Consider the following 11,259-nt stretch of genomic DNA (forward strand, 5'->3'; position numbering starts at 1 on the left):
GTAAGGGAAAAAAAATTTATGAATTGGTATGTTATTTAATAAGATAATGAAGGAAAAACAAGTTTAAAAAATGGTTCAAGCCAAATAATGATTCAAATAATGTAAAAAAAGATAAAGATATTTTCTTAGTAAAATTGTACAATTGTGTCTTGTTTATAAGTCCTCCTGGCATGAAAATATAAGTGGAAGAGTAAGTAACTGATGACTATTATAAAGAAGCAATACAAAAAAATCACCACAGTTTTCAATGTAACCTATTAAATCATTGTTGACCCAAAGGACAGATCATATTGATGGCAAAGGAGATGAAACAGTACTTGGCTACATCTCCTAATGTTAATTCCTAAAAGCAATATAACCACTCAGCTATATTTCTGGGGAGAACTGATGCATCTGAAATAATATTATTTCCTAGATGTGTATTTAAGCTTAGTTTGAATCATTCCTTGGTCAAGTGAGGGGAAAGCCTGAATATTACTTTCTGTATATTGTGATATCCCAATTTATTGCAGTCCTTTAGAAGAGTTACAGAGATTGAGTCAAAGGTTTTACAAGCTAATAAGAATTAAGGAAAGGGGAAAAATTAAAAAGGGAGCATATGAAGAACCTTGACTCAAGTAGCAAGTATTTTACTTCTGTGCATGACAAAGGAAAAAAAAGTAGTTTTAGCAATATTACCAAATGCATACATCTTAGCTGAATTACAACAGAAGTGTACTAACTTGCATCAGCTAATCAGTACATAAATTCTTCTTTTGCCACACTCTATATACTTTAGAGTAGACCTCTTTGATCTGTGAATTGCTTGTTCTGTAGCTAAAGTATTTAGCTTTGAAACTGAATTTGTAGAGAGTGACTAGGGGCATTACTTGTTCCTTTCAGCTCGTCTATTTGCCATCAGGAGGATAAAGACGCTAGACCTAGAAAGAAATGAGTGGTCAGCAAAGGTTCTCAAAGAGAGAATAACAAAGAGGGCTTTTTTTGGGGGGGGGGGGGGGGAGGAGCGGTCGGGGTTTGTTTTTTGGTTTTGTTTTGTTTTGTTTTAATAAGTGCATCCACTGTTTTCAGTCCTGACAGAAAACAATCTCAGTTCAATGGAATTTATATAGATCACTGTATATGTAGGTGTGGCTTCTTTATAATCCTCCCTTTTACAGGATGCAATTTGCAGTGCATACATAATATTTTGTTTTGAAGAACTTTTTAGTGCATCCCTTTGACTGTTGTCACAAGCCTTTTGAGAAAAAAGGTGTAGAGGTTAAACCAAATGGGCCAACTCATTTTAATGTACATGTGTACAGGTACAGGGAGCTGAAGATGAGTAAGGGCTATATGGGTGTATGATATCTGCTAGGGAGAAGTGAAGGTTTGTCAAGCAGAGACATTAAAGGGATACAAAAAGGGTTTTAAAAATTAGGCTTTTGCCTAGAACAGTGTCTTTAAAGGCCGTTTTTGAAAGATACAGTTTCAGTGTTATGTAAAGCAGCAGCAGCAGCAATGGCATTACATTTTTGCACAGCAACTGAATTGCAAGTAAAGCTGTATTGGAGCAGGTGTACACAAGTGATATTAACTGTGCATCCCCTGGAAAAAGCAGTAACTGGTGCAGAAGTTCAGAGTATAATGCAAAACACTCAAGTTTTATCTCTTTGTCCCCAGTGATAACCTGCTCCAGATGCCATGCAGCAAATGTCTGGGAGTGGCTGTCATTCACAAGAATTGCCATAGTTATTTGCCTCGGTTCAGGAGATTAACATCTATCCTCTACTACAAGCCTCTTTTGGAAGTCTCTTAATGGAAATAAAGGCAGTAAAGGCTAATCCTAAAACTAGGTTTAATCTCAGCTGACTTTACCTGCCTGTGGCATACCTCCATCCCATATGGAGGATATCCTGGTTATTTAAACCTGTGTCCATGGAAAGAGAGAAAGGTACCAGTAAAATTGTTTTCTGGAAATCCCTCTGAGCTCCTGTACTAAATTATTCCGGAAATCACAGAATCACAGAATCATATAGGTTGGAAAAGACCTTTAAGATCATTGAGTTCAACCGTAAACCTAACACTGCCAAGTCCACCACTAAACCAGGTCCCTAAGTGCCACATCTACATGTCTTTGAAATACCTCCAGGGATATTGATTCAACCACTTCCCTGGGCAGCCTGTTCCAATACTGGATAACCCTTTCAGTGAAGACATTTTTCCTGATATCCAGTCTAAACCTCCCCTGGTGCAACTTGAGGCCATTTCCTCTTGTCCTATCACTTGTTACCTGGGAGAAGAGACCGACCCCCACCTTGCTACAACCTCCTTTCAGGTAGTTGTAGAGAGACGTAAGGTCTCCCCTCAGCCTCCTTTTCTCCAGGCTAAACAACCCCAGTTCCCTCAGCTGCTCCTCATCAGAATTCTGCTCTATTCTTCACCAGCTTTGTTGCCCTTCTCTGGACACTCTCCAGCACCTCAATGTCTCTCTTGTAGTGAGGGGCCCAAAACTGAACACAGGATTTGAGGTGCAGCCTCACCAGTGCTGAGTACAGGGGTACGATCACTTCCCTAGTCTGCTGGCCATGCTATTTCTGATACAAGCCAGGATGCCATTGGCTTTCTTGGCCACCTGGGCACACTGCTGGCTCATATTCAGTCGTCTGTCAACCAACACCCCCAGGTCCTTCTCTGCCAGGCAGCTTTCCAGCCACTCTTCCCCAAGCCTGTAGCATTGCATGGGGTTGCTGTGGCTCAAGTGCAGGACCTTGCACTTAGCCTTGTTGAACCTCATACGACTGGACCCAGCCCATCAATCCAGCCTGTCCAGGTCCCTCTGCAGAGCCTTCCTCCCCTCAAGCAGATCAACACTCCCACACAACTTGGTGTCGTCCGCAAACTTAGTGAGGGTGCACTCGATCCCTTCATCCAGATCATTGATAAAGATATTAAAAAGAACTGGCCCCAGCACAGAGCCCTGGGGAACACTGCTTGTGACTGGCTCCCAACTGGAGTAAACTCCATTCACCACCACCCTTTGGGCCCGGCCATCCAGCCAGTTCTTTACCCAGCAAAGAGTACACCCGTCCAAGCCATGAGCAGCCAGTTTCTCCAGGAGAATGCTGAGGGAAACCGTGTCAAAGGCTTTACTGAAGTCTAGGTAGACAACATCCACAGCCTTTCTCTCATCCACTAAGCGGGTCACCTTGTCATAGAAGGAGATCAGGTTGGTCAAGCAGGACCTGCCTTTCCTGAACCCATGCTGGCTGGCCTTGATCCCTTGGTTATCCTCTACATGCCGTGTTATAGCACTCAGGATGATCTGCTCCATCAGCTTCCCCAGTACTGAGCTCAGGCTGACAGGCCTGTAGTTCCCCAGGTCCTCCTTCCGGCCCTTCTTGAAGATGGGCGTCACATGAGCTAATCTCCAGTCAACTGGGACCTCCCCAGTTAGCCAGGACTGCTGGTAAATGATGGAAAGGGGCTTGGTGAGCACTTCTGCCAGTTCCTTCAGTACTCTCCGGTGGATCTCATCAGGCCCCATAGACTTATGAGTGTCTAAGTGGTGCAGCAGGTCACTCACCATTTCCCCCTGGATTACAGGGGCTCCATTCTGGTCCCCATCCCTATCTTCCAACTCCGGGGGCTGGGTACCCAGAGAACAATTGGCGCTACTGTTAAAGACTGAGACAAAGAAGGCATTCAGTACCTCAGCCTTTTCCTCATCCTTGGTCACTGTGTTCCCTCCCCCGTCTACTAGGGGCTGGAGATTCTCCTTAGCTCTCCTTTTGCCGCTAATGTATTTGAAGAAGTATTTTTTGTTGTCTTTTATGACAGTAGCCAGATTGAGCTCTAGCTCAGCTTTGGCCCTTCTAATTTTCTCCCTGCACAACCTCGCTACACCTTTGTAGTCCTCTTGACTTGCCTGCCCCTTCCTCCAAAGACCGTAGACTCTTTTCTTTTTCCTGAGTTCTAGCCAAAGCTCTCTAGTCAGCCAGGCCGGTCTTCTTCCCTGCCAGCTCATCTTTCGGCACCTGGGGTCAGCCTGCTCTTGTGCCTTTAGGACTTCATTCTTGAAGAATGTCCAGCCTTCCTGGACTCCTTTGCCCTTCAGGGCTGCCTCCCAGGGCACCCTGTCAACCAGTCTCCTAAACAGGCCGAAGTTCTGCCCTCCGGAAGTCTAAGGTGGCAGTTTTGCTGACCCCCCTCGCCACTTCTCCAAGTATCAAAAACTCTAACATTTCATGATCACTCTGCCCAAGATAGCCTCCAACCATCACATGGCTCACAAGTCCTTCTCTGTTCGTGAACAAGAAGTCCAGCGGGGCACCTTCCCTAGTTGGCTCACTCACCAGCTGTGTCAGGAAGTTATCTGCCACACATTCCAGGAACCTCCTGGACTGTTTCCTCTCTGCTGTATTGTATTTCCAGCAGACATCTGGCAGGTTGAAGTCCCCCACAAGAACAAGGGCTAGTGATCGTGAGGCTTCTCCCAGCTGCTTATAGAATAGTTCGTCAGTCTGCTCATCCTGGTTGGGGGGTCTGTAACAGACTCCCACCACAATATCTGCCTTGTTGGCCTTCCCCCTGATTCTTACCCATCGACACTCCACCCTATCATCACCGTCATCGAGCTCTAAACTACCCAGACACTCCCCGACGTATAGGGCTACCCCACCACCTCTCCTGCCTCGCCTATCCCTCCTGAAGAGTTTATAGCCATCCATCGCTGCACTCCAGTTGTGTGAGTCATCCCACCATGTTTCCGTGATGGCCACCATATCATAGTTTTCCTGATGTACAATGGCTTCCAACTCCTCCTGCTTGTTGCCCATGCTGCGTGCATTGGTGTAGAGGCACTTCAGCTGGGCTGTCGTCCGTGTCTCCTTCATAGAAGAACACCCCTTGTGTGCTTTGAGGTGTTTCACTGGCATTTCCCTCTTGCCTCCTGTTGCCTCAGTATCCCCTGGCTCAACTCTGTTCGACTTTGGCTGTGGCCCGGCGTATCCCGCACATCTCGGAGACGCAGTCCGAGTACCCTCACTGGCACCCGCTCCCTCTAACCGTGGCACGTCGTCCCTCAGCTTCTCTCGGGCAAGCCTGATATTATCCCCCCCGCTTCAAATCTAGTTTAAAGCTCTGTCGATGAGCCCCGCAAGTTCCTGAGCAAAGATTCTCTTTCCCCTTTGAGAAAGATGAATCCCATCAGACACCAGCAAACCTGGTGCTGTGTAGGCCATCCCGTTATCAAAAAAACCAAATCCGTGGCAATGACACCAGCCACAGAGCCATGAGTTGATAGATTGGGTGTCTCTGTTCCTTCTTGTGTCACTGCCCACAAGTGGAAGGAGAGAGGAGAAAATAACCTGTGCTCCAGAGTCCCTTACTAGCCGTCCCAAGGCCCTGAAGTCTCTTTTGATCGCCCTAGGACTTCGTGTTGCAGCTTCATCGCCCCCCACATGGAAGAGCAGTAGGGGGTAACAGTCCGAGGGCCGTACCAGGCTAGGGAGTACCCTCGTGACATCCTTCACGTGGGCCCTAGGGAGGCAGCAGACTTCCCTAAGAGGAGGCTCCGTCCGGCATATCGGACCCTCGGTTCCCTTCAGAAGGGAGTCACCCACAGCTATAACTTGTCTTCTCTTCCTTGTGGAGGTGGTGTTAATACGAGAGGTACATTCTTCTGACCTGAATGGAGAATACCTGTAGCACTAGAAAAAGCAAAAGTTTATTAAAAACAAAAAAAAGAGGTTGAAAAATGTTAACTATCCTACACTTTCAGCAGGATCTACCAGGAATCAGACAGTATTTGCACAAGTGCAAACACTTAGAGCTCTGTTGAGCAATATGGGGATAAGAAATACACAGTGACAGAGGTCACTGAACAGGCACGATCCCTATTAAACAGAGCAACTCAGGCTGGAGATTTTCAGCTGGAGTTCATTGTATGATCTTTTGAGCACAAACTCTCCTGTGCAAGTAAGATTGCTGTTTTCCAGAGATTAAAGTGCTCACTTAAGAATTGTTTTCATTTGTGTGAAGAGCTGGGAAATTTTGAACGTGTATTTTTTTGCCCGAGCCTGTCTCATGTGCCTTTCTCCTCAGATCCGTGCAGCTCACACTGATATTTCACCTTGCTTTGAAGGACTGAAAAAGGCATTTTTCTGTCAGATTTGCTTGCAAAGGTCTGGCAAAACACAGGTACTTTTTTTTTTAATTGTTATTACAAACCAAGGAAAAAGAACTTGGTGAAAATAGTTGCACCACCTTTATTGTCTCCGTGTTTGTCATAGCTCTGCTCTCCTTCAGACCTGCAAATTCTGAGTGACCAAAACAATTTTACATTTAAGATGTGATAGAGTTTACATTAAGATGTGAAAGAGAAGCCTAAGGGGAGGTATCTAATGAAAGTCTTCAACTACCTAATCAGTGGTCAGAGAGAAGTCAAGGCCAGACTCTTCTCAGAAGGGCACACTGAAAGGATTAAAGACAATGGACACAAGTTGCAGCAAAGGAATTGCCTTTTAGATATTAGGAAAAAAATCCACATTGACAGTGGTCATGCAGTGGAATAAGTTGCAAACAGCTTGCTCACAGAGGCTGTCTCTTTGAAGAGATTAAATATTTGACTAGACAAGGCCCTGAGTAACATCATTTAACTCTGAGGTATGCCTTCTTTTCAGTCAGTCAGCACTACACTAGGTGATGTCTAGGGTTCCCTACCAACCTAAATGATTCTCTAGTTCTAATACTAACAAATCACATCTATTGAAGAGTATGGTTGAACTTTTCAACAAGAATACCTGATACACAAACATGATTCAATATTTCCTATTACAAAATTGTAGAAGGACATAAAAAGGAAATATTGAGGATAAGAACATGAAAAACCTAGGGCAATGTCTATTATACTGGAAATAAAAACAAACTACATTGTTTTAAGTTGAAATTTCTTGTTTTATTTTCTTTCTACTTTCAGTCTCCTCAGATGTTAGTATTCTGTAAAGTAATTATCTTCACCAGTTTATCTGTCCCAGTTGTTTTGTTTCTATTACACTGTACCTTTCAAACCTTTGTAAAAAAACTTGCTGTTAAAACAATCTTCCTTGGGAGACTAATTCTTGTAGTATTCTGTACACATAAGCTGCATGTATTGCCAAATGAACTTCCTATGTCTTTATATATTTTCCAAAATCAGCATCGTGTTTAAGACTTAATACTTTACCCTCACTACCCAGAATGGTGTTGCTCTGACAAAGGGCTATTACAGTGCAGTAGTATCAGATGTTTTCTGCAGATTCCTGCCTCTATCAGACATGTGTTTTAAATAAAAGTTACCGTAGGTCCCACACCGTATCTATTTTCTTTTCCTTAATTCTGTTGTAATAGTTATTCTATCCAAATTTTATCTCCCAGCAATAAATGTAAAACTTAATTTAAGCTATACCAATTAGATCTGGGTTTGTGATTTTATCTCCTAGTTATACATTTAATAGTTGATTTAAGCTACACAAATTACTTTAGATCCTGGAGAAGGAGGGGGTGTGATCCTGATAAATCATACTGGATTTCAGATGAAGTGCAAATGTGCTTGGTTAGGAGTTGCTGTTACTCAGGTTTCCTATGGTTGTCTTTACACTAGTAATTGAGCAAATTACAGGTCCAGTCCTATAAACCCTCAGCACATGGAACTTCTGTTTTCAATAGAAGTTCTGGTTGCGAGGGGCTTGCTCCTAATCCTGGAGCCAGTCACAACTGAGGTGTGGGGAGGGAAGAGGAGGGGCAACACACAGCAGCTCTGTCCCAGGAGCAGACTGAAGAGGATGGCCACTCTTTCATAGCTTCCCTTTTGCCCTTTTGTCCTTGCCTTGGAGAGAGAGCAGAAGGGACAGTAAATCATTTTATTCCACCTTACTCTTCTCATTGTGCTGTTTGTCTTGCTCCTCCAGGTAATATGTGGATGATCTTGACTTGATCTTACCTCTGCTGGCTTCTGTGTCAGAGGATTAGTAGCATTCCCACTCCTGACCACAGTCACAACACAAAAAGGGAAATCCCAGTGGTTTGATGAAAAGTACCTCTTAGCAGAACTGAGTGCCGTGTTTCCGAAACAGCTCTGAAGAAATCCACTTAGGAAATTAAGTTTAGGTGTCTAGCAGGTACCGCAGGTACCTACAGTACCTCAGGTTCTCTGCATATTGCACTCTATTCATTCCACCTTATCATCTGCTGACAAAACTATTCCTCACACTGAGGGATCATTTCAGCTCAAGTCCATAAGACACCTTCCTACACTAGGCTCTAGCTTATCCCTTCATTCACATACATTTTAGTAGAAATGTATCTTTCCACAAATGGGTTAACTTGAGCACAGATAGTATGGAGGATTCCAGCTATTCCTAGTTAACCCAATTATCTAGTTTTGGGTTCTTGTAAATATATAAAGGGAGTCCTAATAATGCAATTTAAATTAAGATGCCAAAAGTGCATGCCAAAAGTGATCTCAAGGCACCTGTATACTCTGGTACCAAAACTGGAATAAACAGCTGTAAGACTTTGGTCATATTAGGTGGTCATCTCTTAGGTACTTCCATAGTGTAGAGCTAGAGGAAGAGCTTGTACTCTGAGAATGCGGCAACTCGCAGGTACCGGTCATCTACTAAGAGAGCTGGTGTAGGGAAAGGAAAAACTTTAAGCAGGAAGGATTCTAAGATGGAATTCAACAAACTGCACCCCAGGGAAAACTCTGCTGGGAAAGCTTTCCCAGAATTGATCCTGGAAGGTCTGAGGACTTCAAGGAGTTAATTGGAAAAGACCCTGGAGAACTAGCTGACAAATACAGTTTCTATTTAAAATGAAATGCTGTTTGGAAAGTAAGTCTCATAAAAAACCAAGATACAGGTACTGAAACAATTGAGAAAAATAATTTATAAGAGTATAAAAAATACGAGACACTGTCCCTGCTCAGATTTTATCTCAAATGGAAAACCAAACAACTTAAAACAAACAAACAAACAGACAAACAAACTGAGAAAGCAAGTCCCACAGCCAAATGCAATGAAGAAAACTGCAAGCTGCATTCTTACTCCAAAACTCTAACCTGCACGCTCATTTGTGGGTACATATGGCATCCCTTATATTTTTGTATTTCTCCCTTGAACTTATGCCAGTTAGGATGGGCTCACTTTATGTAAAACAGCTTATTGGGCATAGTCCTTCTGCATGCACACATTGATCCTCAAGTTTAATGATACTGTGTAAGGTAGAGGTGGCCATTCTCATATGCTGCAGATGTCTACAAATGTTGGCAACCAGTATTTCATGGTTAAATTATAGCTAATTGCCTCCTTGTGAAACTTGCAGATCTCACTAAATTTTCTTCTGTAAAATCTATATTTAAGAGTATAATTTCATTGAACGACATGATAACCATTATCTTTAAAATAATACAAGGTGTTCACAACCTGTTAATAATATATTTTAAGAAATAGTACAGTTGGATGTAAATGATAAACCTCTTCAGCACCTACTATCGTTTGCTTTCCCCTTCTTCCTACACTGAACCCATGGTACCTATAAGCACTGCATATATTATTATCCCTTGAGAGTAGTATTCTTGTGGACTTTTTTTTTTTCCTCCCAGGAGGTATGACATTGCAGAAATGACCCACTCCGCCGTTTGTCAGAAACCTCTTGCAGGTTCTAGTGTCAAATATGTGAACAGGGATGCCAGTGTGAACAGAGATCTGCAGAGCATGGTACACGTTCAGATCATGCATCTAATTTTGAGACTATTTATCCTTTCTCTCTATAGTTTGTGGCAGATAGACCAGGATTTGCAGGATTGGCTGTGCTAATGTCTTTCTTTTGCTTTGAAATCACTTCCTCTCAACATTTCTGGTAAAGAGGTAGAAGAGAGTGGGAGAAGAATCACTTTTGTCTATTTTGAGATGTAAAGTTTAGTCTCATGTCACAAATAAATACTAAACCAGATGGCTATTTTGTCACAGGACTATATATATTTCTGTATAAACACACACACACACCAAGCACACAAGATTACTAACAAAGTATTTCTAATTTTAAATACTGAAACTGTGAATTCCAAGGAAGCTTGGACCTATTGCAGTAACTGAAACCCCTTATTTATCCCTCAGCTCCCTTTGAGTTGCAAAAAGCATGGGATGAAAACACAGGAGAGAGATATGTTGAACCAAAATGTACCAGGAGACATCAGCTGTGAGGAGTTACAGCTTATATTTGCTTTTGTAAGGAGTGTGCCCCATCATTTTTTAAAGAAAGAACGTTTCCTGTTTCATTAAATTATTAAAAAATTAGGTCTGTTCTTGCATCCTTGAAATCAGTAGAATTTTCCCATTGCTATTACCAAGAACAAAATCTAGCCAAAGTAAATATTCACCTGGATATTTACTGATCTGAACCTGGTAGAAACTTGTGATATGCAAAATATCACCTTACCCTTTTTCTGGAACTGTGCCTACATACGGTAATAGAGTCACTGAAATAGGTGCAAACTGGGCAGAAAAAATTACTTCAGAAAGATAATTTCCTATATTCTGCCCGGACTATTAAAGGCTTAAGAACTCAGCGCCAAGCAGATTCTTATTTTGAATGCTGTTCTATAAATAGAAACAGAAAATGAAAATTCAGTTCAGTAGTTAACTTAGGCATTTTTTATGTATGATGCTGAAGAGTCTGATGAATGGACAGGCCCTGCAGGAGATTAGATACATGATGAACAAATCTTGCAGAAGCAGCCAAGGGAACTAAGCAAACAAGGCAGAGATGAGAAAGGCCAAGGAGCTAAGAGATTATGTTGGGATATCAGAGTGACATAACGAGAGCATCTCAAATAAAGGCAGAATAAATAACTGAAAGACATTATGAGAATGTGAGAATTATCCTACATAGCTATTAAGTAAAAAAAATGTATGATCAGTTTTGAATGCATTGAATTATTTTACTTAAGAAACTATTTAAGAAGTTCAGTTATTTTACTTAAGAAAATAGTCCACAACAGTCTAAGCCAAAACATGAAATTCAGTCTCACTTATTTTTGAATTACAGGAAAAGCTTACTTGTGGTGACTTATGATGTATGACAACTTACAATTTATTAGATAGTTTATGAAATCCCATATTTCAGTACAAGACAGCGTCCTTTACTAGATGATAATGAACTAAATAAGGAAGTAAATACAGTGTGTTTAAGCATTGCAAATTATCAGGGAGGAGGCAAAGGGAAAGGACAGGAAGAAGGCAC

Source organism: Mycteria americana, chromosome 1, assembly GCF_035582795.1.
Source record: "Mycteria americana isolate JAX WOST 10 ecotype Jacksonville Zoo and Gardens chromosome 1, USCA_MyAme_1.0, whole genome shotgun sequence".
NCBI lineage: Eukaryota > Metazoa > Chordata > Aves > Ciconiiformes > Ciconiidae > Mycteria > Mycteria americana.